This window comes from Mirounga angustirostris, unplaced genomic scaffold, assembly GCF_029215605.1.
Source record: "Mirounga angustirostris isolate CCGP_5_RB_7025 unplaced genomic scaffold, mMirAng1.0.hap1 SCAF_11, whole genome shotgun sequence".
NCBI classification, from domain to species: domain Eukaryota; kingdom Metazoa; phylum Chordata; class Mammalia; order Carnivora; family Phocidae; genus Mirounga; species Mirounga angustirostris.
Window position 1 is genome coordinate 54,244,671 of NW_026991719.1, and position 24,452 is coordinate 54,269,122.

Sequence of the window (24,452 nt, forward strand, 5' to 3'; positions counted from 1 at the left end):
TAGAAGAATAAGGTTTTTATAACCTCTTGGAATCTAGTATAAACCTGAGGTAGATTCTGATGATTTAAGATGCATGTTAGAAACATAGAGCAACCACTGAGGAAATTTTTTTTTTGAAACGGGAGAGAAAGAGAATCCCAAGCAGGCTCCACACCCCGTGCGGAGCTCAATGCGGGGCTCAGTCCCACAACCCTGAGATCATGACCTGAGCCAAAATCAAGAGTCAGACGCTTAACTGACAGAGCCACTCAGGTGCCCCCACTGAGAAAAAAAAATGTAAATATAGTTTACAAAAATTTAAAACACAGTTAAAATTGTTCACTAGAAAATACATATGCAACTAATGAATCATTAAACATTAACATCAAAAACTAATGATGTATTATATGATCACTAATTGAATTTAAATTAAAAAAAGAAAATACCTACTTTAGCAAAAGAGGTGGCAAACGAGTAATGGAGGAAAAAGTGGTAATGAGAAATAAAGAAAACAAAAAAAGCAAAATGGAAGAGGTAATTCTAACAACAATAACATTAAATGACAATAAGTTAAATAAATCAAAAAGTGAGATTATCAGCACAGATAAATAAAACAAGGTATACATATATGCTGTCTACAAGAGACTCACTTTGGATTCTAAGACACAAATAGTTTAAAAGTGGAAGGATGGAAAAAGATATTCTATGCAAACAGCAATCAAAAGAGAGCCTGGATTAGCTCCTTCTAATTTTAATCAAAATAGACATTAAGACAAAACTAGTTTTAGAGATAAAGGACATATTGTTATAATTAAGGATTAATCAAGAAGATAGAACAGGTATAAACATATATGTACCAAAATATAGAAAAGTAGTTCAACAATAATAGTTGGAAGGTTCTATCCATTATATGGAACAACTAGACAGATCAGCAAGGAAATAGAAGAGTTGAATAACAAAATAAAACAGCTAGACCTAATAGACATCTTTTTTAAAGTTTTCATTTAAATTGTAGTTAGTTAACATACAGTGTAATACTAGTTTCAGGTGTGATTCACCACTGCCATACAATATCTTGTGCTTATCACAACAGGTGCACTCCTTAATCCCCATCATCTATTTTACCCATCCCCACCCACTTACCTCCCCTCTGGTAACCGTCAGCTTCCTCTCCATAGTTAAGAATACTTTTCTTGGTTTAGATGTCTCTCTCTGTTCCCCCTTTGCTCACTTGTATTGTTTCTTAAATTCCACATATGAGTGAAATCATATGGTATCTGTCTTTCTCTGACTGAGTTATACCTCAGCATAATAAAGGCCATCTGTGAAAAACCTACAGCTAATATCATCCTCAATGGGGAACAACTGAGAGCTTTTCCTCTATGGTCAGGAACAAGACAAGGATGTCCACCCTCTCCATTGCTATTTAACATAGCACTGGAAGTCTTAGCCCCAGCAATCAGACAACAACAGACAAAATAAAAGGCATCCAAATCAGACAACAACAAACAAAATAAAAGGCATCCAAATAGACACATAAAAAGAAGTAAAAATTTCACTATTTGCAGATGACATGATTCTATATACAGAAAACCTAAAAGACTCCACCAAAAAAACTGCTAGAACTGAAAAAAAATTCAGTGAAGTTGCAGGATACAAAATCAACATATAGAAATCTGTTGAATTTCTATACACCAATAGGCAGCACCAGAAAGAGAAATTAAGAAAACAATCCCATTTACAATTGCACCAAAAATGGTAAGATACCTAGGAATAACCAAAGAGGTGAAAGACCTGTACTCTGAAAACTATAAAACACTGATGAAAGAAATTGAAGCTGACACAAAGAAATGGAAAGACTTTCTATGCTCATGGATTGGAAGAACAAATATTGTTAAAATGCCTAAATTTACACATTTAATGAAATCTCTATCAAAATACCAAAGCATTTTTCACAGAACTAGAATGAGCAATCCTAAAATTTGTATGGAACAACAAAAGACCTGAATAGCCAAAGCAACCTTGAGATAAAAAAAAAAAAAAAAGCAGAGCTAGAGGCATCACAATTCTGGACTTCAAGTTATATTAGAAAGCTGTAGTGATCAAAACAATATGGTACTGGCACAAAAATGGACACCTAGATCAATAGAACAGAATAGAAAACCGAGAAATGAACCCACAACTATATCGTCAATTAATGACTGACAAAGCAGGAAAAAATATCCAATGGCAAAAAGTCAATCTCTTCAACAAATGGTTTTGGGAAAACTGGAGAGCAACATGCAAAAGAATGAAACTGGACCACCAAACACAAAAATAAATTCAAAATGGATTAAAGACCGAAATGTGAGACCTGAAACCATCAAAATCCTAGAGGAGAACACAGGGAGTAACCTCTTTGGCCTTGGCCATAGAAAGTTCTTACTAGATATGTCTCCTGAGGCCAGGGAAACAAAAGCAAAAATAAACTATTGGGACTAAATCAAAATAAAAAGCTTCTACACAGCGAAGAAAACAATCAACAAAACTGAAAGACAACCGTGGAATAGGAGAAGATATTTGCAAATGAGATATCTGATAGAGGGTTAGTATCCAAAATATAGAAAGAACTTCTAAAACTCCACACCCAAAAACCAAATAATTCAGTTAAAAAATGGGCAGAAGACATGAATAGACATTTTTACAAAGAAGACATCCAGATGGCTTAATGGACACATGAAAAGCTGCTTAACGTCACTGATCAGGGAGGTACAAACCAAAACTACAATGAGATATCACCTCACACTTGTCAGAATAGCTAACATTAACAACACAGGAAACAAAACGTGTTGATGAGGATGCAGAGAAAGGGGAACCCTCTTATACTGTTGGTGGGAATGCAAACTGGTACAACCACCCTGGAAAACAGTATGGAGGTTCCTCAAAAAGTTAAAAATAGAACTACCCTATGACCCAGCAATTGCACTACTAGATATTTACCCAAAGAATACGAAAGTACTAATTCAAAAGGATACATGCAGCCCTATGTTTATAGCAGCATTATCTATAATAGACAAATTATGGAAAGAGCTCAAGTGTCCATTGATTGAGGAATGGATAAAGAGGTGGTACATATATACAATGGAATATTATTCAGCCATAAAAAAAGAATGTAATCTTGCCATTTGCAACCACATGGATGGAGCTAGAGAGTATCATGGTAGACCTAATAGTGATGACCTAATGTGACGAGCACATCACTCAACAATAGCAGAACACAAAGTCTTCTCAAGAGAACATTAAACATCTTGCAGAGTAGACCATATAATAGGACACAAATTAAGTTTTTAGTGTTGCAAATTTTACAGTCAAAGTGAAAACTCAGCCCAAAGAAAGGGAGAGCATGTCTGAAAATCATATCTAATAATGACCTTGTATGCAGAATATATGAAGAACTCTTACAAACAAATAATAAAAAAATAACCCAATATAAAAATGGGCTAAGCATTTGAATAGATATTTCTTTGAAGAGTATATACAAATGAAATATCACTATCCATTAAGGAAATAACAATCAAGACCATAATGAGATAAAACTTGATACAGACTATGAAGGTTAATCATCATCACCACCACCATCAGCAGCAATTATCATCAAGTATTGGCAAGAATATTGGAAAACTGGAACCCTCATATACTGCTGATGGGAATGAAAAATGTTGCAGCTGGTTTGGAAAACACTTTGGGAGTTCTTAATAAAACCAAACATGACAGTTCCCTCTTAGGTATATAGGTAGAGACTTATAGCATCTTCTTTCCCAGGTATATATACAAGATGATTGAAAGCATTATATCCACATGAAAACTTGTCAGTGTTTATAACAGCTTTGTTAATATCAGCCAAAAGGTAGAAACAACCCAAATGTCCACCAACTGATAAATAGATGGATGAAAGGTGGTATATCCTTATAATACAATATTACTCATTCATAAAAAGGAATGAAGTATGCTACAACATGGATGAACCTTGAAAGCATCATGCTAAGTGAAGGAAGTCAATCACGATTGGCCATGTATTATATGATTTCATTTATATAAAATGTCCAGAATAGGCCAATTCATTGAGACATAAAGTAAATGAGGTTCACAGGGGCACCATGGAGGGGAGGATGGGAGTTCCTGCTAATGAGTATGGGGTTTTGTTCCGGGGTAATGAAATATTCTGGAATTAGATAGTGGTGCTATTTGCACAACTTTGTAAATATGCTAAAAAACATTAAATTATATATATATTATATATATATACTTTATTGTATAATTTAAATGGTGGACTTCATGGATGTAAATTACGTCTCAGTGAAGCTGTTTAAAGATTGTGTTTTGGGGTGCCTGGGTGGCTCAGTCGTTAAGCATCTGCCCTCGGCTCGGGTCATGATCCCAGGGTCCTGGGATCGAGCCCCACATCGGGCTCCCTGCTCGGCGGGAAGCCTGCTTCTCCCTCTCCCGCTCCCCCTGCTGTGTTCCCTCTCTCGCTGTGTCTCTCTCTGTCAAATAAATAAATAAAAAATCTTTAAAAAAAAAAAAAAGATTGTGTTTTCCCCCACTACCATGTTTTTACATCGCTCTGTATTATTCTCACTTAATTTTTTTTTCAAATTATATTTGAATAGCTGTTTGCCTATGATGGCTTCAAGAAACGTCTGCTGCTTGTTTCTTTCTGTGTCCCTGGAGCATAGAAGAATTCAGTTGCCACCTTTTGAATGGGTGTGAAGGTTTTGATAAAGATAATGAGCTGTAGCAAATACAGAATGTGGCAATTTTGTTACCTATATACAAATCTGTAAGAGACCAGTTCCATGGTTAGAGGAATCATTATAGAAAATGCACTTCTCCCTTATAAATGAGCTTTGGCATATCTTATATTAAAACTTCTAATTTTGATTTACATTTTTATAAAAGCATGTTTTTTTCCCTTCAAATCCTAAACAATATTCTTGATTTTTTTTTTCAGCTGTAGTCACAACCGTTTGCTTATCTAAGAATAAAAATGGAATTTTAAGATATAATTACATTTGCTTCCAACAGTGGTGTGCAAATGGTATTAGTGTAAAAATATTCAGGATTTCCGAATATCTATGACCAGTTGTGGTGGCCAGAGTTTATTTTAGCCTTGTGTGTATACAGTGAAAGAATATTCAAATGGATGTAGCTGTTACTTCTTTTTTTTCTTTTTATTTTTTTAAGACGTCATTTATTTGAGAGAGAGAGTGTGTGTGCGAGGGATGGGAGAGGGGCAGAGGAGGAGGGAGAGGAAGAGGGAAAGAATCCCAAGCAGACTCCATGCTGAATGCAGAGCCTGACTCGGGGCTCGATCTCATGACCCTGAGATCATGACCTGAGCCAAAACCAGAGTTGGATGCTTAACTGACTGAGTCACACCGGTGCCCCTAGTTGTTATTCCTTGATGCGTTTCTTTCCAGTTGCAGAACCTTAGGCAAGTTGCCATGTCTCACTGTGCTTTAGTTTCTTCATCTATCATTTCAACCATGCAAGGTTGTGGAGAGGATACATTATGGTAATTGATATGAAAGCACCTGAAATATACACTGCACATAGATGGTGGTGATGATGACAGTAATAATGATTATGATGGTGGTGGTGTGCTGTAGCATCTTATTTTGTTATTCAATGCATATTACATACCATGTACTTGCAGAACATCTAACATGAATTAGCTCACTTAATCCACATAACAACCAGGTGGGTAGATGTTGTGACTATCTCCATTCTATGGATGGGAACTGTAGTTGCTCAGTAAGTGTGACTATAGGTGTCACGGTGCTGGCATGGGGTGTTAAGTCAATACTAGCTTTCTTCCTTTACATGGGTATTTTTTCTCGTCTCTATCCAAGTCAGTTGTAGATGTCCAGAGACCACTGTTTTGCTTTGTTTTGTTTTTTAATATGCAACACTTCACTAATTTGCATGTCATCCTTGCACAGGGGCCATGCTAATCTTCTCTGTAACGTTCCAACTTTAGTATATGTGCTGCTGAAGTGAGCATGAGACCACTCTGTTTTTTTTGTGTGTGTTTGTTTGTTTTTAAAGATTTTATTTATTTATTTGAGACAGAGAGAATGAGACAGAGAGAGCATGAGAGGGAGGAGGGTCAGAGGGAGAAGCAGACTCCCTGCCGAGCAGGGAGCCCGATGCGGGACTCGATCCCAGGACTCCAGGATCATGACCTGAGCCGAAGGCAGTCGCTTAACCAACTGAGCCACCCAGGCGCCCGAGACCACTCTGTTTTTATATGGGTATAGCATAAGCATCTAGGCAAATTGTGTTTAGGACATTGATTGATTGGTTAGTTGTGTTTAGGACATTTAATGAAAGTGCGGCACAGGGCCCCAGGCAGCCCAGTATTACTTAGCCCCATGAAAGGTCTCCAGACCACTCTAGTCCTCATCAGATAGAATATTGCCCTTTTCAACTTCCAAACTGCAGGAAGCAAGAACCACATTTCAGATCCACTATTTCCTCATCGCCTAAGAAGTATGGAGAAGGAAGGGAAAAATGAAGGGGTGGAAATTGGAGGGGGAGACGAACCATGAGAGACTATGTACTCCGAGAAACAAACTGAGGGTGTTAGAGAGGAGGGGGCTGGGGGGATGCGTGAGCCCGGTGATGGGTACTAAGGAGGGCACGTACTGCATGGAACACTGGGTGTTATATGCAAACAATGAACCACAGAACACTACATCAAAAACTAATGATGTACTGTATGGGGACTAACATAACACGATAGAAAAAAAAAAAAAAAAAAAAGAAGTATGGAGAAAAAAGTACAGCTTTCCAGAGCTGAGAGGGGAAGAAAATTATATCACTGTCCTCTCCTATCTACTTAGAGAGGGCATTGCATTTTCAACTTAGCTGGTTATGCTTCTTGTAGTATGATGTTTCCTTTTTCTCACCCTCAGATGCCAGCTCCCACCTGGCTTTTTGTCATGCCTGTTTGCCCCTGGGAGAAAGCAGCTGAAGCTTGCTTCTCAGGGGAGGTTGAAGGTTAAACTGCTCCCTTTGCCAGGAACACACCAACCTAGTTTTCTGCAAGCTATGTTCATTTGTTTTCTCATTAGTTCGTTCATTCATTCATTCATTGATTTATACATTCATTCATTTATAGGTTCAGTATATATTTTTTAAAGGTTTATTTATTTTAGAGAGAGTGCACATGTGAGTGGGGGAGGAGCAGAGGGAGAGAATCTTCAAGCAGACTACCCCCTGAACCTGGAGCCCCGTGCCGAGCTCAGTCCCACAACCCATGACATCATGACCTGAGCTGAAACCAAGAATTGGCCGCCTAACCCACTGAGCCACAGAGGCACCCCTGGGTTCAGTAAATATTTAACAAACACTACTTAGGAGCCAAGCCATGTGCTAGGCACTGGGAGTAGAACAGTAAACAACAACAACAAAAAACTGCGACTCTCAAGGAATTGATAAAGATAAACAAGTGAACCCACAACCTGGTTCTGCTTTGAAAGCTAACTGTCTGGTGCTCCTGATCTCACGATCACAGAGAATTTAGCCTACATCTCATCCTCCTTTGGAGATAGGGCATTATTGAACCAAGTACTCAAGAGTCAGTCATTTGGAGACTAAATCATGGAATCCTAGAAAACTAGTAGCAGGAGCAAGGCAGCAGAATGGAAGGAGCGTGGAACACATAGTCCGAAGTTACTGTGTCTAGGCCCAGCTGTGTTGCTCACTGGCTTAGCTCCTCTGACTCCTTTTGCTTATCTGGAGAATGGGATTAATGAAAATCTCTATATGGCAGGGTTGTTGGGGAAATTAAATAAGATACTTCTCAGTCAACTGTGTATCTCCTTACCCTGCTGTACTTATCAGTAGCTGAAATTATTTTTTGAGTCTTCATATGCTTTTTTCATGCACCTCCCCCCAAATGGAAGCTTCCTAAAGGCAGTCATTCACTTCGTATGACTTTTTCATCACTGTATCCCTAATCTAATGGTGCCTGGTTTATGGTAGGTCCTGAATACATTCTTATTTTTTTTTTAAAGATTTGATTTATTTATTTGAGAGAGAATGAGAGACAGACCGAGCACATGAGAGGGGGGAGGGTGAGAGGGAGAAGCAGACTCCCTGCCGAGCAAGGAGCCCAATGTGGGACTCGATCCAGGGACTCCAGGATCATGACCTGAGCCGAAGGCAGTCGCTTAACCAGCTGAGCCACCCAGGTGCCCCGGTCCTGAATACATTCTTATTGACGGAATGGATGATAATGAATGTGAAGGTATTTTAAAATTTATGAAATGCTGTTCATATAATTGTTGTTAAATTAAACATCTCTAATCCAACACTCTTGTTTTATAGATACCAGAAAGCAGTTTGGTATATTAGAAAGAGTGCCAGATTAGGAATTAAAACCGGAGTTCAAATTACAACCCTGCTACTTTCTAGCTGTACCACTTCAGACAACTTGCTTAACTTAACTCCCCAAACTTTCCCTGACTCATCTGTTTGCCTCATAGAGTGGTTATGCAGATCTCAGGAGATAAAGGTGTATCAGTGAGCTTTATGTACTTGATAATGCAGGTTTTATAAGATGAGACAACTGAGGGTCAAGATAAAAGGTGACTAGTCCAAGGTTGGTATGGCAACAAGTTAGTATCACAATTTATGATGGCATCTCAGGCTTCCAACTCCTAGTCTAGTATACCAAAGCAGATTCCAGAGCAGAAACTGTGGAGGAAAATAAACAGTGGCCAAGGATAAGGGAAAGCAAGCTCTGCCTGACAGCAACTTATCTGTTCATAATAATGGCGAAGGGGAACTAGGAAGGTACTGTGTCAGAGACCACATGATCACTTTGCAGAATGGAAAGAACTCGTTCATCAAGTTGAACAATTCATCTATGTTTATCTAACAATGACAGTTCCACCAGCTCTTTACCACTTCACTGTCATCTAGTTCAAAAAGATGCCAAGTATGACACATTTTCCTTCTCAGGTTTTATCCTAGATTACATTTTGTTCAACTCTGTGTTTAATTTTACTATAGAAGGAAAGTAAGGCAAGGTAAGAGTATGTCAAGGAGCTGTTCTCCATTTCTGCTGAGGACAGAGGAAAAATATATTTTCAGGGATTTGGGTTAGATATGAGGAAGAATTTGTAGGCAGGAAGTGGGAGATACTATAATCAAATAGATATTGTTAAATATTTGGTATTTTTTAAGAGAGGTTTTCATATATCTGATATAGTTTAGCAGTGTCCTAATTAGAACTCAAAAGTTGTTTAGGATCTATCTTGGCCTTCAAATTGAGATGTTGTTTAAAAGGCAACATGGCTGTTTTCCAACTTTGTTGTGAGGCTTAAGAGTAAATCAAGGAGGAAAGAGAGAGGTGAGTTGAGTGGGAAGTGCTTAGGCAGTATCTGGGCTAGACACTGGAAATTCATCAATGAATGCCACATGATGGATGGGAAACAGATGCACACATAGATTATTTGTGATATAAAACATTATAGGTGCTTCTGAAAGACTGTGCAAGTTGGGAGCATGATCATATTCCATCTAAAGCATAGAGAGTCAAGAAGGGCTTCATGGGGGCGCCTGGGTGGCTCAGTCAGTTGGGTGTCCACCTTCAGCTAGGGTCATGATCTCAGGATCCTGGGATCAGGTCCCGCATCGGGCTCTCTGCTCAGCGGGGAGTCTGCTTCTCCCTCTCTCTCTCTCATAAATAAATTAAATCTTTTTTTTTTTTTTTTTTTTTTTTTTTTAAGGCTTCACGGAGTAGGTGATGGCCTCTTGGGCTGGGACTTGAATTATGAGATAACATGGCAAGGGAGACAAATGGTTGGGAGCACTGCAATGTCATTCCAGTTGGAGGGAATGCCAATGTAAGCAAAGACACAGAGGGGTAAACAGACTTAAGACAGAAGAACTGAAACAAGGTGTGGTGGTATGGCTTGAAGTTCATATGGGAAAATTTGTGGAAGAGATAAGGAGCTAGAAATAGGCCTTGAATGCCAAGCTAATGCTTTGAATTTGTATCCTGTAGGCCAAGTTATTTTTAGTGTCTGCCTAAGATCACTTAAGCATTTCATAAAATTACAGATACTCAGGTTTCACCTGTAGCTTCAGATTCAGACAACTCTGGGCTAAGTTAGGGTGTGATCAGAGCTCTGTAGCTCTTCCGGGGATTCTGATGCATCAGTGAATTAGGCCACTGCTGTAGACCATAGGGAATTATTAAAAAGTCTTAAGGAGGAGAGTTACAGAAGCAAATGTTTTAGATAGAATTCCTCTGGGGTCCTATGTAATTTATGGATTGGAGAGGATCAGACAGAAAGCAGAAAGACTTCAATAAGAGAGTTGCAGGTATTTTGAAGGTAAGGTGTGGGGGGAAGGGTGGGTGTTATTTAGGCAGTAAATTAAAAGATAGTAGTCACTGACTGGGTGGTGATGGTAGGTGAAACACATTGAGGATGTATATTATTACATTATATCCAGACTAACCCATGGTTATATATATATATATATCCCAGTCTCTCTCTGTCTCTCTCTCTGTCTCTCTCTCTCTCTATATATATATGCGGTGAGAGGGGCAGAGAAGGAGGGAGACAAGCAGACTCCCCACTGAGTGGGGATTCCCAACACAGGAATCAATCCCAGGACCCCAAGATCATGACCTGAGTCAAAACAAAGAGTCAGACGCTTAACCGACTAAGCCACCCAGGCGCCCCCCATAGGTTGACTCTTGCATATTCTAGGCCCTGGGAAAAGTTAGTCTACAGAATATGACTAAAAACATTGCTCTACAGAACTCTGGCATAGAGGTTATAACACCTGGCTTCTAGTCTCAGGCCTATCTCTGGGAAACTGTTTCTTCTAGTCAATTCTCTGTCATTTTCTGGGCCCCAAATTTTCCCCTGAACAGTAAGAGAGACTAAATCACTGGTTTGAATCCCTGATTTGACATTAATATCAATAACATCAACTTTTTAAAAAATAGGATGCCTGGACCCCACCTAAATTCAATTAAATCAGAATTGGGGGGTGGAAAGCTCCCCTAGCGATTTTGCCATGCACCCAAGGGTGAAAAACACTGGGCTAGATGATCTCTGAGAACCATCCAGCCCTGACAGTCAATGACAGTGCTATGTCATATATGCATGGTAGACAAAGCATAGGTTTTGGAATTAGCCAGACATGCATTCAAATCCTTGCTGTTCTACTTTAATTAGCTCTGTGATCTTGAAAAAATTAATCAATGGCTCTGTACTTCTGGCTCCTCATTGTAAAATGGAGATAGTCTGTGTATCCTGTAGTAGTAGTTGTGAGGATGAAGCATCTTTGACAGTGCTTAATACATAGTAAGCCCTCAATCTCTAGTATCAGAAGTTCAAGTGGAGGATGTGAAGAAAATATTGGTCCGGTAAGATTTAATGTAAATTAAAAACAAGTTACTTTCTCATTTCCTGTTTTTTTGGTAATGGATTCCAGAAACAAAGAATGTGGAAACATCTCTCAGCCCTCAGATTTGATGACATTGCAGAAAGGAATCTGGCTAGTTCTTCCGTGGCTGATTGGCTGAGATGGCTAGGAAGCCATTGGAAAGATTTTGGCTCATGGAATACAGCAGATGTGGCTTGGGAGATGTAAAGGCATGACTGTAATAAGGCTTAATCTGTTCAGCCCCATTTCTGAAAGTGATTTCAGAAGAAAAGGACAGCTTGGTCATTTTGGTGAGGCACACTGATAAAAACAGTCTTACTGCCACCCTTCCAGCTGTCTTGGCATGTCTGTCAGTTGATATAAACTACAGGAAAATGTAAATCACCAGTAAGCCTACAACTACTGGATACATAGTGATAAGTAATTGTTCTATTCATACATGTCTCTGCATGTCAGGTCTGTGGCTTGAGTACACATTAGAACCATGGGCATCCTCATCCAATCTATTCCAGAGTAAATGTTTGACAAGTATGTAAAACATCTAGCTAGATTGGTAAGAGGATTTTAGTACCTGGTACTTTTAGGACCCCCAGGCAAAACACACAATTTTCTTTTCCTGTAGTAATCAGTATCTTGGCCCCTTTTATAGTATTTTTTTCTTATAGATTGGATTAACCATTTGTGCACTCATATTAGCCCAAAACGAACCCATGAAAACTCCTCTGCAAACGGGGGCTGTGTCTTTCTCATCTTTACATACCCATCATTTAGCAGAGCTCCCCCTTCATAATGTATGAATGATATGAATTTTGAATGGATGAATGAATGGTATGAGTGATGTCTCTTCTTCCTCCCTTCATGACACACAATGAGGATTAGTGTGTGTGTGTATGTGTTGGGGGAAGGAGTGATTTTTGTAGCTTGTGAACTATAACCTGGCTTGGAATATAAGGAAGGCTTAAACAATGGTAGAGTGAAGACTGCCATAAAGCTGCCTTTTCATAAAAGCAACAAACATACTAGCAAAAATTGTGAAAACCAATTTCTCCAGAACTCTGGAAAGGAAACAAAGTCTAGCAACAATCTGAAGTGCTCTTATTCAAGAAAAATGACTATGTGTTCTCTGATCACATGAAAGTAATTAGAAATCAATAGCAGAAGGAAATATGTGAAGTTCACAAATGTGTAGTATTAAATAACACACTCCTAAATAAGCAGTGGATCAAAGAAATCAAAGGAGAAATGAGAAAATTCCTGAATAACAGCAAAAATGTAATGTATCAAAACCTATGAGATACAGATAAGCTAAAGCAGTACTTAAAGGGAAATTTATAGCTATAAATGCCTAATGCTGTAGTCTGAATGTGTTTCCCTTGCAAATTCGTATGTTGAGATCTTGATGCCTAATGTGATGGTATTAGGAAGTGAGGCCTTTAGGAGGTACTTAGATCATGAAGTGCACCCTCATGAATGTGATTAGTGCTTTTATAAAAGAAAGTGATTAGAGTTTGCTTGTCTTTCTACCCTGTGAGAATACAAGGAGAAGTCTGCATATTGGAAGAGGGCCCTCACACAACAATGCTGGCAACCTGATCGCAGACTTCCTGCCTCTAGAACCATGAGAAATAAATTTCTGTTGTTTATAGGCCACCCAGTCTGTGGTATTTTATTGTACTAGCCAGAACAGATTAATACACCTATATTAATAAGAAAAATCTCACATCAATAATTTCACTGTTCACGTTAAGAAACTAGAAAAAAGCAAAATAAAAACAAAAATACAGGAAGAAATATTAATAAAAATTAGAGGGGAGATAAATTAGATAAAAGATAGGAAGAATCAATAGAATCAATGAAATCAAAAGTTACTTTGAAAAGATCAAAATTGACAAACCATTAGATTGAGAAAAAAAGAAGACTCACATAAAACCAGCAATGCAAGTGAGGATATCACTACCTATCTTAAAACAATAAAACAGGATTAAAGGGCTTCTAGAGTTAAGATGGCAGAGTAGTAGGGGGACCCTGAACATACCTGGTCCTTTGAATACAGCTAGATCAACATTCAACTATTTTGAACAACTAGGAAGATGATCTGAGGATTAAGGAAAGGGTCTGCAAATTGGAGTGAGAGAACATGGCAGATGCAAGGCTTATCTTACAAACAAATCAAAGCACACCTACTTAAAGGTCCAAACACTCCCCACTACAAGCAAGGAAGAACTCTGTAGAGGAAAGGCCAGTGGGAAAGAGCGGCCAAAACACAACAGCAGAGTATACACAGCATACACCAGAATCAGTTCTTGAAGTTTTGGTTGTTGTTGTAGTTGTTGTTGTTGTTACTGCTGCTTTTGCTGTTTTTTTTTTTCTTTCATCCTTCCTTACTGGAAATAATGACTAGAAGGAGAAACTCTCCCCAAAAGAAAGAATACACACCACCAGGGATATAATCACTACAGAAGTAAGTAAAATGTCTGAACTAGAACTTAAAATGATTATAAAGATACTAGCTAGGCTTGAAAAAAAGCATAGAAGAGGGGCGCCTGGGTGGCTCAGTCATTAAGTTTCTGCCTTTAGCTCAGGTCAAGATCCCGGAGTCCTGGGATCAAGCCCCGCATCGGGCTCCCTGCTCAACGGGAAGCCTGCTTCTCCCTCTCTCACTCCCCCTGCTTGTGTTCCTTCTCTCACTGTGTCTCTCTCTATCAAATAAATAAAATCTTAAAAAAAAAAAAAAAGCATAGAAGACATGAGAGAATCCCTTACTATAGAAATAGAAGAACTAAAATCTAATCAGGCCAAAATTAAAAATGCTATTACTGAGATGCAGTCAAAAATGGAGGCTTTAACAGTGAGGATAAATCAGGCAGAAGAGAGAGTCAGTGATACAGAAGACAAAATGATGGAGAATAAGGAAGCTGAAAAAAAAGAGAAAAAGGCAACTATTGAATCACGACAGGAGACTTTGAGAAATCAGCAATTCAATAAAGTGAAATAATATCCAAATAATAGCTGTCCTAGGAGATGAAGAGTGGAAGAAAGGGACAGAAGGTTTATTTGAACAAATTATACCTGAGAACTTCCTTAATCTGGGGAAGGAAACTGGCATGAAGTCCAGGAGGCAAAAAGAACCCCCCTCAAAATCAATAAAAATAGGTCAATACCTTGACATATAATAGTGAAACTTGTAAATTTCAAAAATAAAAAGAAAATCCTGAAAGCAGCTTGGGACAAGAGGTTCTTAACCTACAAAGGTAGACACATAAGGCTAGCAGCAGAAATGTCCACAGAGACCTGGCAGGCCAGAAAGGACTGGCATGATATATTCAATGTGAGAAATGGGAAAAATATGCAACCAAGAATACTGTATCCAGCAAGGCTGTAATTCAGAATAGAAAGAGAGATAATTTCCAAGACAAAACTAAAGGAATTTGTGAACACTAAACCAGCCCTGCAAGAAATATTAAAGAGAATCCTTTGAATGAAGAGAGAGGCCAAAAGTAACAAAGACCAGAAAGGAACAGAGACAATCTATAGGAACAGTGACTTTACAGGTAATACAATGGCACTAATTTCATATCCTTTAATAATTACTCTGAATGTAAATAGACTAAATGCTCTAATCAAAAGACATAGGGTATCAGATTGGATAAAAAAAAAACAAGACTCATTCATATTCTGCTTACAAGAGACTCATTTTAGACCAAAAGACACCACAAGATTGAAAGTGAGGGAGTGGAGAACCATTTATCATGCCAATGGACATCAAAAGAAAGCTGGAGTAGCCATCCTTATATCAGACAAACTAGATTTTAAAACAAATATCATAATAAGAGATGAAGAAGGATACTATATCATAATAAAAGGGTCTATCCAACAAGAAGATCTAACAATTGTAAATATTTATGCTCCTAACTTGGGAGCAGCCAAATATATAAACCAATTAATAACAAACATAAAGAAACTCATTGATAATAATACAATAATAGTAGATGACATTAACATCCCACTCACAGCAATGGACAGATCATCGAAGCGGATCAAGAAGGAAACGAGGGCTTTGAATGACACACTGGATCAGATGGAATTCATAGATATATTCAGAGTATTTTATCCTAAAGCAGTAGAATACTCCTTATTCTTGAGTGCACATGGAAGATTCTCCAGAACAGATCATACACTGGGTCACAAATCAGGTCTCAACCAGTACAAAAATATTGATATTATTCCATGCATATTTTCAGATCACAGTGCTTTTTTAAAAAAGATTTTATTTATGTATTTGAGAGGGAGAGAGGGAGAGAGAGAGAGCAAGAGTGGGGGAGGAGGGGCAGAGGCAGAGGGAAAAGCAGACTCCCCGCTGAGCAGGGAACCCAACTTGGGGCTCTATCCGAGGACCCTGAGATCATGACCTGAGCCGAAGGCAGATGCTTAACCGACTGAGCCACCCAGGCACCCCAGACCACAATGTTTTAAAACGTTAAGTCAACTACAAGAAAAAAAATTGGAAGGAACACAAATACATGGAGGTTAAAGCGCATCCTATTAAAGAATGAATGGTTCAACCAGGAAATTAAAAAGAATTAAAAAAAATACATGTAAGCTAATGAAAATAAAAACACAATATTTCAGAATCTTTGGGATGCAGCAAAGGTGGTCCTAAGACAGAAGTATAGGGCAATACAAGTCTTTCTCAAGAAACAAGAAGTCTCAAATATACAACCTAACCTTACACCTAAAGGAGCTGGTAAAGGAACAGCAAATAAATAAATAAATAAATAAATAAATAAATAAATAAATAAACAAATAAACAAATAAATAAACCTAAATATAGCAGGAGAAGAGAAATAATAAAGATAAGAGCAGAAACAAAACAAACCAGTAGGGCAGAATAATGAACTAGGAGCTTGTTCATTTAAAAGAATTAATAAGATTGATAAACCCCTAGCCACACATACCAAAAAGAGAAAGGACCCAAATAAATAAAATCAGGAATGAAAGAGGAGAGATCACAACCATCCCTGAAGAAATAAAAACAATTATAAGACAATATTATGAGCACTTACATGCCAACAAATTCAGCAATCTGGAAGACATGGATGCATTCCTAGAAACATATAAACTACCAAAACTGAAACAGGAAGAAATAGAAAATCTGAACAGACCCATAACCAGCAAAGAAATTGAATCAGTAATCAAAAATCTCCCAAAAAAGAGTCCAGGGCTATATGGCCTCCCAGCAGAATTCCTCCAAACATTTAAAAAAGAATTATTACCTATTGTTCTGAAACTGTTTCCAAAAATAGAAATGGAAGGAAAACTTCAGACTCATTCTATGAGGCCAGCATTACCTTGATCCCAAAACCAGGCACAGACCCCACCAAAAAGGAGAATTACAGACCAATATCCCTGATGAACATGCATCCAGAAATTCTCACCAAGATACTAGCTAATAAGAGCCAACAGTACATCAAAAGGGTTATTCACTATGACCAAGTGGGATTTCTTCCTGGGCTGTAAGGGTGGTTCAGTATCTGCAAACCAATCAATGTGATACACCACATTAATAAAAGAAAGGACAAGAACCATTATGATCCTCTCAGTAGAAGCAGAAAGAGCACTCGACAAAATACTGCATCTTTTCTTGATAAAAACTCTGCAGTGTAGGGATAGAGGGAACATACCTCAATATCATGAAAACCATATAAGAAAAACCCACAGTGAATATCATGCTCTACAGGTAAAAACTGAGAACTTTCCCCTAATGTCAAGAACACGTCAGGGATATCCATTCACACCACTTTTGTTCAACAAAGTGCTGGAAATCGTAGCCTCTGCAATCAGACAACAAAAAGAAATAAAAGGCATCCACATTGGAAAAGAAGTCAAACTCTCACTCTTTGCAGATAACATGATACTCAATGTAGAAAACCCAAAAGACTCCACCACAAAATTGCTAGGACTGGTAGAGGAATTCAGCAAAGTCACAGGATATAAAATCAATGCCCAGAAATCAGGTGAATTTCTATACACTAACAATGAGGCAGAATAAAGAGAAATCAAGAAATCCATCCCATTTACAATTGCACCAAAAACCAGAAGATACCTAGGAATAAACCTAATTAAAGAGGTGTAATATCTGTACTCTGAAAACTATAGAACACTTATGAAAGAAATTGAGGAAGACACAAAGAAATGGAGAAAACATTCCATGCTCATGGATTGGAAGAACAAATATTATTAAAATGTCTGTGCTACCCAAAGCTATCTACACATTCAATGCAATCCCTATCAATATACCATCAACATTTTTCACAGAGCTAGAACAAACAATCCTAAAATGTGTATGGCACCAGAAAAGACCAAAGGAATGTTGGAAAAGAAAACCAAAGCTGGAGGCATCACAATTCTGGACTTCAAGCCATATTACAAAGCTGTAATCATCAAGACAGTATGGTACTGGGAAAATAGCAGACACATAGATCAAAGGAACAGAATAGAGAACACAGAAATGGACCTACAACTATATGGTACCCTAATCTTCAACATAGCAGGAAAGAATATCTAGTGGAAAAAAGACAGTCTCTTCAGCAAATGGTGTTGGGAAAATTGGATAGTCACATGTAGAAGAATGAAACTGGACCCCTTTCTTACACCATACACAAAAATAAACTTAAAACGAATAAAAGACTTAAATGTGAGACAAGAATCCATTAAACTCTTGGAGGAGAACACAGGCAGAAACCTCTTTGACCTCAGCCACGGCAAATTCTTGCTAGACATGTCTCCAGAAGCAAGAGAAATAAAAGCAAAAATGAACTATTGGGACTTCATCAAAATAAACAAAAAAAAATCACAGCAAAGGAAACAGTCAACAAAACTAAAAGGCAACCTATGGAATGGGAGAAGATATTTGCAAATGTCTATCAAAGGGTTAGTATCCAAAATCTATAAAACACTTATCAAACTCAACACCCCCCAAAAACAAAACATCTGGTCAAGAAATGTGCAGAAGACATGAACAGACATTTCTTCAAAGAAGACATACAGACGGTCAACAGACACATGAAAAATGCTCCATATCACTTAGCATCAGGGAAATACAAATCAAAACCACAGTGAGATACCACCTCACACCAGTCAGAATGGCTAAAGAAATTTTGGTATATATATACAATGGAATATTATGCAGCCATCAAAAGAATGATATTTTGCTGTTTGCAATGACGTGGATTGAACTAGATGGTATTATGCATACAAAATAAGTCAGAGAAAGACAAATACTGTATGATTTCACTCATATGTGGAATTAAAGAGACAAAATAGATGAACATTGGGGAAGGGAAGGAAAAATAAGAGGAAAACAGAGAGGGAGGCAAACCATAAGAGACTCTTAACTATAGGGAACCAACTGAGGATTGCTGGAGGAGAGGTGGGGGGATGGCATAACTGGGTGATGGGCATTAAGGAGGGCACTTGATGTAATGACCAGTAATTGTCGTATGCAACTGATGAATCACTGAATTCCACCTCTGAAACTAATAATACAGTAATATGTTTCAGAGGTAGAATTCAGCTGAAACTAATAATATGGTAGTATGTTTACGTGTTGTAATGAGCACAAGGTGTTATATGCAAATAATGAATCATTGAACACTACATCAAAAACTAATGATGTACTGAATGGTGACTAACATAACATAATAAAAAAATACAGTAATATGTTAATTACATTTAATTTAAATTAAAAAATTTTTAAAAAGGATTAAAGGGGAACACTATGAACAATGTATGACAACCGATTACATATCCTAGATGAAATGGGAAATAGTCAAGAAGACACAAACTATGTAAACTAACTTAAATAGAAATTCTGAATATTTCTTTAACAAGTAAAGAGAGTATAATATTACTTCATTATGTTAGTAATATAATAAAGAAGTTCCTGTACCATCTGCCACTGTACAGTGTTATTACAATATCATTGACTATATTCCTTATGCTGTACCTTTTTTTCTGGTGACTTATTCATTCCCTAACTGAAAGCCAGTGTGTGGGTAGCTACATTTGTGGGGAGCATAGCATAATGTATAAACTTGTAGAATCATTATGTTGGACACCTAAAGTGAATGTAACATTGTGTGTCAACTATAGTCAAAAAAATTGAAAAACAAAATGAACAAACAAAACCACAGTGTCAGAGAGAGCCAGTACAGTATGAATAGCTCAGACTTTGGAGGGAGGATACCAGGACACTCTGTACCTCCACCTTTATCCTTGGAATGGAAATAATTATACTATCTGCTTCTACCAGGGCACCAGAACTTATACAGATAAATAAACATTGCCTTTCAAATTCAAAAAAAGAAAAAGAAAGAAAGAGAATGAACTTACCACAAAGGGAAGCCCAGATCTAGTTGTCTTCACTGGTGAATTCCATCAAACATTTACAGAACAATTAGTATCAATCCTTTACAAATTCTTCCAAAAAACAGAAGAGGTGGAAATGCTTCCCAACTAATTCTGTGGGTCCAGTGTTACCCAATAACAAAACCAAAGATATCACACAAAAAGAACACTACAGACCAATATCACTTTTGAGTATTAATAAGAAAAAATTTCAATGAAATACCAAACCAAATCCAGCAACAAATAGAAAGGATTATAATTACCAAGATGGATTTATCTCAATAATATAAAATTGGGATTTATCTCAAGAAGGTAAGATTGGTTTAACTGCGGGGCGCCTGGGTGGCTCAGTTGGTTAAGCGACTGCCTTCGGCTCAGGTCATGATCCTGGAGTCCCGGGATCGAGTCCCGCATCGGGCTCCCTGCTCGGCAGGGAGCCTGCTTCTCCCTCTGACCCTCCCCCCTCTCATGTGCTCTCTGTCTCTCTCATTCTCTCTGTCTCAAATAAATAAATAAAATCTTTAAAAAAAAAAAAAAAGATTGGTTTAACTGCTGAAAATCAGTTATTTAATATATTATACTGTATTTAAGAGAATAAAGGTCCCGTGATCATCTCAATAGATATAGAAAAAAATTGGCAAAAAATTTAATATTCTTTCACAATTAGAATAACAGGAATAGGAGGGAACATACTCAAACTGAAAATGGATACCTATGAAGAAACCACAACTAACATCATACTTGAGTGAAAGACTGAAAACTTTCCCAGTAAGATTGGGAACAAGACAAGGATGTCTGCTCTCACCATTTCTGTGCACCATTGTACTGGAGGTTTTATCCAGGGCAATTGGACAAAAAAAAAAAAAAAAGAACGTAAAGGCATCTATACTGGAAAGGAAGAAATAAAGATATCTTTATTCACAGATGATATAATCTTGTATATTGAAAATCCTAAAGAATCCATAATAAACTATCAGAACTAATAAATTAATTCAGCAAAGTTGCAGAATACGAGATTAATGTGCTGAAATCAATTGTATTTCTCTATATTAGCAAGGAATAATTTAAAAGTGATAGAACACAGTTCATTCATAATATCAAATATAATAAAATACCAGTAGATTTTGCAAAAAAAGTGTAAGACTTATACAGTTAAACCTATGAAACACTGTGGAATAATAAGATATAAATAAATGGAAAATCATTTCCATTTTCATTGATCATAAGCTTTTATATTGTTAAGATGACAATATTCCCCATAGATTCAAGGCAGTCCCTCTCAAAATTCCAGATTGCTTCTTAGCAAAAATTGAAATGTTGACTGTAAAATTCATATTGAAAAAACCTGGAATAGCCAAAACACATGAAAGGATGCTTAACATCACTAATCATCAGGGAAATGCAATTGAAAACCATAATGAGATGTCACCTCACATCTGTCAGAATGGCTAAAATAAAAAACACAAGAAACTATAAGTGTTGGCAAGGATGTGGAGAAAAAGGAACCTTCGTGAACTGTTGGTAAGAATGCAAACTGGTACAGCCACTCTGAAAAACAGTATGGAGGTTCCTCAGAAAGTTAAAAATAGAACTACCCTACCATCCAGCAATTGCACTATTGGGTATTTGCCCAAAGAATAAAAAAAACAATTAATTCAAAGGGATACATGTACCCCTATGTTTATTGAAGCATTATTTACAATAGCCAAACTATGGAAAGAGCCCAACTGTCCATCCACAGATGAATAGATAAAGAAGATGTGGTAGATATCTATCTATCTATCTATCACTCAGCCATAAAAAAGACTGAAATCTTTCCATTTGCAACAGCATGGATGGAGCGAGAGAGTATTATGCTAAGTGAAATAAGTCAGAGAAAGACAAATAGCATATGATTTCACTCATATGTGGAATTTAAGAAACAAAACAAATGAACAAAGAAAAAAGAGAAACAAAAAAAATGGACTATTAACTATAGAGAATATATGTGGCTACCAGAGAGAAGGTGGGTGGGGGGATGGGTGAAATAGGTGAAAGGGATTAAGAGTACACTTATTGTGATGAGCACTGGGTGATGTATAGAATTGTTGAATTACTGTATTGTACACCTGAAACTAATATAACACTGTATGTTAATTATACTGGAATTTTAAAAATAAATAAATAACAAACAAAAAACCAAAAAAGTCTTGAGATAGAAGAACAAAGTTGGAGGATTCACACTTCCTGATTCCAAACCTTACTAAAAGTTACAGCAATCAGGACTGTGTGGTACTGACCTAAGTGTGATACATAGACCAATGAAATACAGTTGAGAGGCCCCAAATAAACACTTACATTATGGTTAACTGATTTTCAACAATGATGCCATGATCATTCAATGGGAGAAAGAATAGTTTTTTCAACAAATAGGACAACTGGATATTCACATACAAAGAAATGAATTTGGACCACTTCTTTTGTTTGTTTCAAGTTTTTATTTAAATTCCAGTTAGTTAACATGCAGTTTAATATTGGTTTCAGGAGTAGAATTTAGTGATTCATCACTTACATATAACACCCAGTGCTCATCACAACATATACCCTCCTTAATACCCATCACCCATTTAGCCCATCCCCCACCCACCTCCCATCCAGCAACCCTCAGTTTGTTCTCTATAGTTAAGAGTCTCTTATGGTTTGCCTCCTTCTCTTTTTCCTTCCTTCCCCTATGTTCATCTGTTTTGTTTCATAAATACCACACATGAGTGAAATCATATGCTACCACTTCTTTATACCATGCACAGAAATTATCTCAATATATCATAGACCTAAATGCTGGAGCCAAGACATTACACCTCAAAGAAAATATAGGCATAAATCTTTGTGGCCTTATGTTAGGCTGGAGTTTCTTAGCTTGTGACACCAAAGGCACAGCAACAGCAGAAAAAAATTGTTAAATCAGACTTAATCAAATTTTAAAACATTTGTGCTGCAAGTGATACCATCAAGAAAGTAAAACTTCAACCCACAGAGTGAGAAAAAACATTTGCAAGTCATATATCTGATAAGCGTATTGAATCTAGAATATATAAAGAACTTTTTTTTTACAATTCAATGATAAAAAAGCAAATAACCCAATTTTAAAACATGCAAAAATTTTGAGTAGACATTTCTCCAAAGAGGATATACAAATGAAAAATGCTCAACACCATTACTCATTAGAGAAATGCAAATCAAGACTGAAATATGGTATCACTTCACACCCACTAAGATGACTAGTAAAAAAGACAGATAGCTTGGATGTGGAGAAATTAGAGCCATTATTATAAAACTGGTGGAAAAATGTGAAATGGTGCAGCCACTTTGGAAACTAGCCTGGAAGTTTCTGGAAGTGTTACCACTTGACTATATATATATATATATATATATATATATATATATATATATATACACACACACACACACACACACATATACATACATATATATATGCATATATATGAATTGTATATCAATATTCATTGCAGCATTATTCATAATAGCCAGAATGAAAGCAACTCAAATGTTCCCCAACTGATGAATGGATAAACAAAATGTGGTATATCCATGCAATGGAATATTACACAGAAATAAATAAAGCAATGATACATGCTACAATGTGGATGAATCTTAAAAACATGCTACACGTGTTGTGATGAGCACTGGGTGTTATACACAACAATGACTCGTTGAACACTACATCAAAAACTAATGATGTACTATTTGTTGGCTAATTGAAAATAATAAAAAAAATTATGCTGAATGAAAGAAGCAAGTCACAAAAGATTGTATTGTATAATTCCATTTATATTAAAAGCCCATAAAGGGCAAATCTTTAGAGACAAAGTAAATTAGGGTCTGAGAGAAGGAAGGAATGGGGAATGACTGCTAATGAGTATGGAGTTCCTTTTTGGGGTGATGAAAATATTATAAAATTAGTTTGTGGTAATAGATGTGAATATGCCAAAATAGGTGAATTTTATGGTATGTGAATTATATATCAATAAACTTATTAAAAACCTAACTAAATTAAACCTAGGTTATAATGTAAGTATCCTATGACCTTGACAATTTAGGATAGTAGGAGAATATGGATTTGAGCAGAAATAATCCCAGGTATGAATTCTGGCTTTGCCACTTACTAGCCGTATGAACTCAGAAGTTATTTACCTTATCTAAGTTCCAGTTTGCATTATCTTCAAAAAGTAATGATACCTACCTCACAGCTGGCTTTTTAGAACCCAGTTCTTCTCCCATGTCTCCTTCCTACCACTTTCCTGTGAGATTATTATAATAATGGCCATTTGCTAAGCACTGTGCCAGCAACAGTGTGGCCTGCTTAACCTCCAAAATCTCATTGAATCCTCCTAGTAGTCTTGTGAGTTCTGTATTTCTATATCCATTTTACACATGAAGAAGTTGAAGCCAAATGACTTGTTCAAGGTCATTCTGTTAGAAGTGGCAAAGATGGGCATGAAAAACAGATCTTCTATCTATGTATCTTTCCACTTCAACAAGACATTACTAAAGAGAATTGGAGAGCTGTGAAGTAAAATCATGTAACTTATTTTTATTTAAATTTTTTTATTCTT

General features: G+C 37.0%; 1 protein-coding gene and 1 non-coding gene across 2 annotated transcripts in view; one reads left to right on the forward strand and one right to left on the reverse strand.

Annotated features, from left to right (window-relative positions):
- The window catches only part of AR (androgen receptor), a 184,605-nt gene that overhangs the window by 78,279 nt on the left and 81,874 nt on the right, over nt 1-24,452 (forward strand). The gene's annotated exons all lie outside the window — the stretch shown is intronic.
- On the reverse strand, nt 5,916-6,022 carry LOC123851391 (U6 spliceosomal RNA). The gene has a single exon (XR_006792572.1). It is a non-coding gene; the product is annotated as a U6 spliceosomal RNA (small nuclear RNA).